The sequence below is a fragment of the Pelodiscus sinensis genome, chromosome 19 (assembly GCF_052426305.1).
Source record: "Pelodiscus sinensis isolate ZL-2025 chromosome 19, ASM5242630v1, whole genome shotgun sequence".
Classification (NCBI taxonomy): Eukaryota; Metazoa; Chordata; order Testudines; family Trionychidae; genus Pelodiscus; species Pelodiscus sinensis.
This window is the reverse complement of record NC_143070.1, coordinates 25,967,268-25,972,493: the sequence shown is the minus strand read 5'-3', so window position 1 is coordinate 25,972,493 and position 5,226 is coordinate 25,967,268. Positions and strand designations below refer to the sequence as shown.

The window sequence follows — 5,226 nt, the reverse complement described above, 5'->3', positions numbered from 1 at the left end:
CACCTAAAATGCCCTTTTTTGCTCATCTACACCAGCCTTTCGCAGGCCATTTTCTGTCCACTTCAGGATTGCGGGCCCATTCTCCTTTGCCCAGAGAGGACAAAAACAGCCAAACAGAACATCAAAGCAGCCAGTCTGGGCCATGCCAGTTGTCCAACTAGCCCAGGATACTGTCTCAGGACAGCAGCCAATTTCATTGTCTGGAGGGAATCCTCAGGACAGACAGTTATTAAGTGATCCCTGCATTCGCTCATTCCCAGCTACTGGAATACACCAGCTAGGGACACCTGCCCTGTCCATCCTGGCTAAATGCCATTGATTGACCTTTCCTGCATTCAATTATCCAGTTATGTTTTGGACCTTCTTGTAGATTTCACCTTCACAACATCCTCTGGCAAGGAGTTCCACTGGGTGCAAAAATGCTTCCTTTTGGTCTATTTTTAACTTGGTTACTGATCAGTTTCATTCTGTCAGCCTGGTTCTTGAGTAGGAGAAAAAATAATTTATTTGCTTTCTGCACCCCTGTCGTCATCGCGTAAACCTCTGTCCCGTCGCCCCTTGCTTGTCCCTTTCCCCAGCTGAGAAGAAGTTCCATGAAGGCTGGTGTCCAGCAGCTCCCTGCCCCAGTGTGGCTGGCTTTTGGGGACAGCAAGTAGGAAATGGTGAGGAGCGGGAGGGGGCTACTGGAGCCACTTAGCCCCCGGCTGGCTCTGCCAGTAAAAAGGAAAACAGGGATTTCTCCCAACACTGGAGAATGTGGGTATCGATCCCACTGCCTCTCACATGCAAAGCAAGCGCTCTACCACTTGAGCTAATTCCCCTGCTGTATTTACAGAGCCCCTCTTGGAGGCTCTTCCCTTCTCCACAGGGACGTCTGTCATCTAGGTCAGTTAGTCCTGGGAAATGAGAATTCTCCAAAAAGGCCACAAGGGCAACACTAAGGAAGGAGACTCTCTGCACCAAAGCCATGGGGGGGCTCTGAGATGGTCCCTGCCCTGCAGCCTGTCCCACCTGGCCATTGTCATGGACTCTCTGTGACGTCACCACCTCCCAAACTCCATTAGCCAATAAGATGCGGTGCTGCAAAAGCCCCTTGTGATGTCACTGACACAGGCAATCCTTAGGCTGACACTGGGGTGGGCTTGAGTCCAGACAGTTCCCAGCAGACCCCAGTGAGGGCGGAGGGAAAGGCTGGTCCTTAGGGTTGGGGTTGAGGGTTATTCTGAAAGGCTGCAGGTGCCGTTAGACTCTTTTGTCCCTTCCTGTCTCCTACTAGTGCTGAGCAACACTCAGGCTATGTCTACACTGCACTGCTCTTCTGGAAAAACCTGCGCAAATTTCAAAACCCAGTTTCAGTTTGTGTAGCTTTTTCTTCTGCTTTTTTTTGGAAGACGCTTTTCCGACATTTGGCCTGTGGACACTGGGCAAGTCACACAAGGGAGGCAGCAGGAAGAGCCGGCCCAATACACCAGCCTCCCAGGGCAGGGAAGGCCAAGCCACAAGCCTCCAGCAGCTGCCTGGCCTGATTCATCTCCCTTCCCTAGGCTGGCACCATCAGCTGATGTCACTCCCCTCTGTCACGTGGGAGTTGGGCTCATCCCAGGAACAGGCTGCACTTACCTGGTCACCCAGGGGAAGCAGCAATAACAGAAGGCCTTGTGTTTCTGCCTGGCTTTGAACCAGGAACCTTTTGCATGTTAGGCAAATGTGATAAACACTACACCACAGAAACACACTTGGGTGCTTGTGGAACTTGGATGACTGTTTTGTTACTAGCTCTTTCTAAAAGGGGACTGCACCTTGTGAACACTCCACCTCTTGTTCTCAGGGAAGCGACTAACCCGAGCTGCCAGCTCCTCATTTCCTCACCAGCCCCTTGAGATTTGGAGCTTAAAGCTGGAGCTGCTGTGGAACGAGGTGAAGCTACAGAAGCTGACAGGGGACAATCAGCGGCGGAGGGTTATTTTTTCTCCTCCCTGAGCTGATGTGGCTAGAACTGAGGAGAAGAAAATCCTCTTCCCTTGTCCTCAGAAGATGGAAATTGCAGTTGGTTCTCTCTCTGGTTCTACTAAAGCTGGACCCCAGGACTAGACTTTTCTTTCTAAAACCCTGGTGAAAGCGGAGAGTGAATTGCTTGTAGACTGAGAGTTAAATAAAGTCATCGCCCAGCATAAGGCTTGAAGCCATGACTCTGAGATTAAGAGCCTTATGTTGTTCTGCTAACTGAGCTAGCCGGGCTGTAACAAGTATTTTCATACCTTATTACAGGGTAGCAGGAGCCAAGTGCTCTCAACTGCCTGACTCAGCTCTTTCTTGCCTCCAGTGGGTGGTTCTGATCTATGGGGAGGTTTGAGCTCAAATCCCCCTCCTGACACACCCACTTCTTTCCCCACAAGGAACGGCCCCATTTCCATCTCTCCAGGGACAGGAGAAGGGGCCGGTTTCAGGATTTCTTGCGCAAGAACCTCCCCATGTAGACCTAGCCCTGCAGTCAGAGTTCAAAGACTGTACCAAGTGGCCAGGAATGACATCCCTTGTTTCAGTATTTTTCTTCTATACAATTATCAAGCTATATTTAGCTAAGCTGTTTGTGAGTAACTGGCGGGTACCACAGTAGCAAACATCCACACAATCCCAAACAACCTCACTAGTGGCGCACATTATGAAACTCACTCCACCCATGGATGGAAAATCTCAGAGGGAACACGGCCCCCTGCCCATCTTCTTCCCTGCATTGGCAGCCACAGTCCCTTTCAGCCACTGGGACACCCCGGGAAGAGAGGAAGGAATGGGGCCAAGTGCAAGTCAGGCTGAGGGGGGCCGGCAAAACTCATCTTGCCTTGCAGGTCCACTGGCAGCAGCATCTCTCTTGTAGTCTGCTGAGAGAAAAATATGCCTGAGAGAAACATGGGCCTCAGAAAGTTTGCAGCAGTTGCCAAAGTAGCTCAGTTGGGAGAGCGTTAGACTGAAGATCTAAAGGTACCTGGTTCAATCCCAGGCTTTGGCAGACGCCTTAGTCAATATGGTGTAGTCTGTTTTGGCATCTCTCCATCTCTGGCAGGCCAATATCTGCAGTCAGAGTTCAAAGGCTGTATCAAGAGGCCGGGAATAACATAATAAAGTTGATGATATTTCAGGATTAGAAATGGGAGAGGGGATTTCTTGTCACCTCAGAGATTGTTGACACAGTAGAACAGGGCTCTTGGCTTCAGCTGCTCCCAGCCTTGCGTCTCTGTTTTTAATTCCATGCCCCCAGAAATGAACAGTAACAGAGCCTGCCTCGGACTAAATCTGAGGCTTCCCCATACTGACGACACGCTATTTCTATTTTCTTAGACTGGAAGTTATTATGTTGATTTAAGCAATTTCAAAATAGTTTCCAAGTATAGACATGCCCTTATAGTCCTGGTCTTCACAACATCCTCTGGCAAGGAGTTCCACAGGTTGACTGTGCATTGTGTGAAGAAATACTTCCTTTTGTTTGTTTTCAACCTGCTAATATCATGGCGCATCCTTAGTTCTTCTCTTATGGGAACAAGAAAAATACCTTTGCTTATTTACAGTCTCAGCAACAGCCATGATTTATAGACCTCTATTTTATTTCTACTTTGTCTCCATCTTTCTAAGATGAAAAGTCCCAATCTCTCCTCATGTGGCAGCTGATCCAACCCTTTCATCATTTTTGTTGTGCTTGTCTGAAGTTTCCAATGCCAAGATATGTTTTTTTTCAGGAGGAGAGGGGGATAAGGCAACCACATTTCCAGTCAGTGCTCAAGTTGTGGGCACAGCATGGATTTATAGAGATGTAATATGATAGTCACTGTCTTATTGACAAGGCCTTTTAAAATAATTTCTAACATCCCATTTGTGGTTGCACATGGAGTGGATGTTTTCAGAGATCTCTCCAGCTGTGACTTGTTGTAGGCAGATTGTTTCCATTTAGTATGTGTTTTACTAATTGTTTATACTAATTATAGGGATTAATTGCCAGACTCAGAGCTCACAGCAATTTTCCATTCAAAGGTGTTTTCCCCTCCCCATCATGGTGCTGGAAAAAGAGTTAGTAACAGAATAGTTAGCCAAGTTTAAGCACTTTTGTGGCTTTCTGTGTAGTAGCGGGTATGATGTTTGCCTCACATGTAAAAAGTCCCTGGTTCACAGCCAGGCAGAAACATATGTTCTGCTTTCATTGCAGCTCCTCTTGGTGCCCAGGAAAGTTTAGGTCTTGCTGCCCATCCTGAGGCTAGGTATGGGGCCAGCTCTTCCTGGTGCCTCCTTGTGAGATTGGCTGAAGGAGGAAGCGGGGCAGGAATAGGACAGAGAATGGAAGCCAAGCTGAGGGAGGCAAACCAGAGGCTCTGGGACTCAGTGGTGGAGAAGAACCCCTCTCTTGTTCTACCAAATCCTGTGGGGGTGGGGCTGGCTGTGGGGAGGCAGAGGCCTGGGTTTGTCCCAGGGAAGCCCCTTGCAGCCCAGGAGAAGAAGGGGGCTCTGGGTGGAAGGAAAACAAGCAAAGCTGGTCCCAGTGGGCATGAGCTGAGGAAGTGGTGTTGGGTGTAGGTCCCATGGTGTAAGGAGCAGCACTTGGGCCTGGGAGTCCTGTAAGCTGAGTTGAAATCTCAGGGGGACCTGCTAGTGTTTGGCTGCAAAACCCTCCCACTTCCCACTTCCACTGCTTCACCTTCCTTCCCCTTAGATTCATGAGAGACAATTTCTTACCTCACGCTGGGGCTACGTCTACACTGGCATGATTTTCCGGAAATGCTTTTAACGGAAAAGTTTTCTGTTAAAAGCATTTTCAGAAAAGAGCATCTAGACTGGCACGGACGCTTTTCTGCAAAAGCACTTTTTGCGGAAAAGCATCCGTGGCCAATCTAGACACACTTTTACGCAAAAAAGCCCCTATCGCCATTTTCGCGATCGGGGCTTTTTTGCACAAAACAAATCTCAACTGTCTACACTGGCCCTTTTGCACAAAAGTTTTGCGCAAAAGGGACTTTTGCCCGAACGGGAGCAGCATAGTATTTCTGCAAGAAGCACTGATTTCTTACAGTAGGGAGTCAGTGCTTTTGCAGAAATTCAAGCGGCCAGTGTAGGCAGCTGGCAAATTTTTCTGGAAAAGCAGCTGATTCTCCCAAAAAACTGGCCAATCTAGACACAGCTATTGAGTCTCCCTCTGTGCCTTGTGCTGGGGAGCCTGCCTCCTGCAGGAAGCCTTAGGATAGC

General features: G+C 48.8%; 1 non-coding gene across 1 annotated transcript; it reads left to right on the top strand.

Annotated features, from left to right (window-relative positions):
* The first annotated feature begins 2,934 nt into the window (after positions 1–2,934).
* On the top strand, positions 2,935–3,007 carry TRNAF-GAA (transfer RNA phenylalanine (anticodon GAA)). Its single transcript has one exon. It is a non-coding gene; the product is annotated as a tRNA-Phe (tRNA).
* Positions 3,008–5,226: the final 2,219 nt, after the last annotated feature.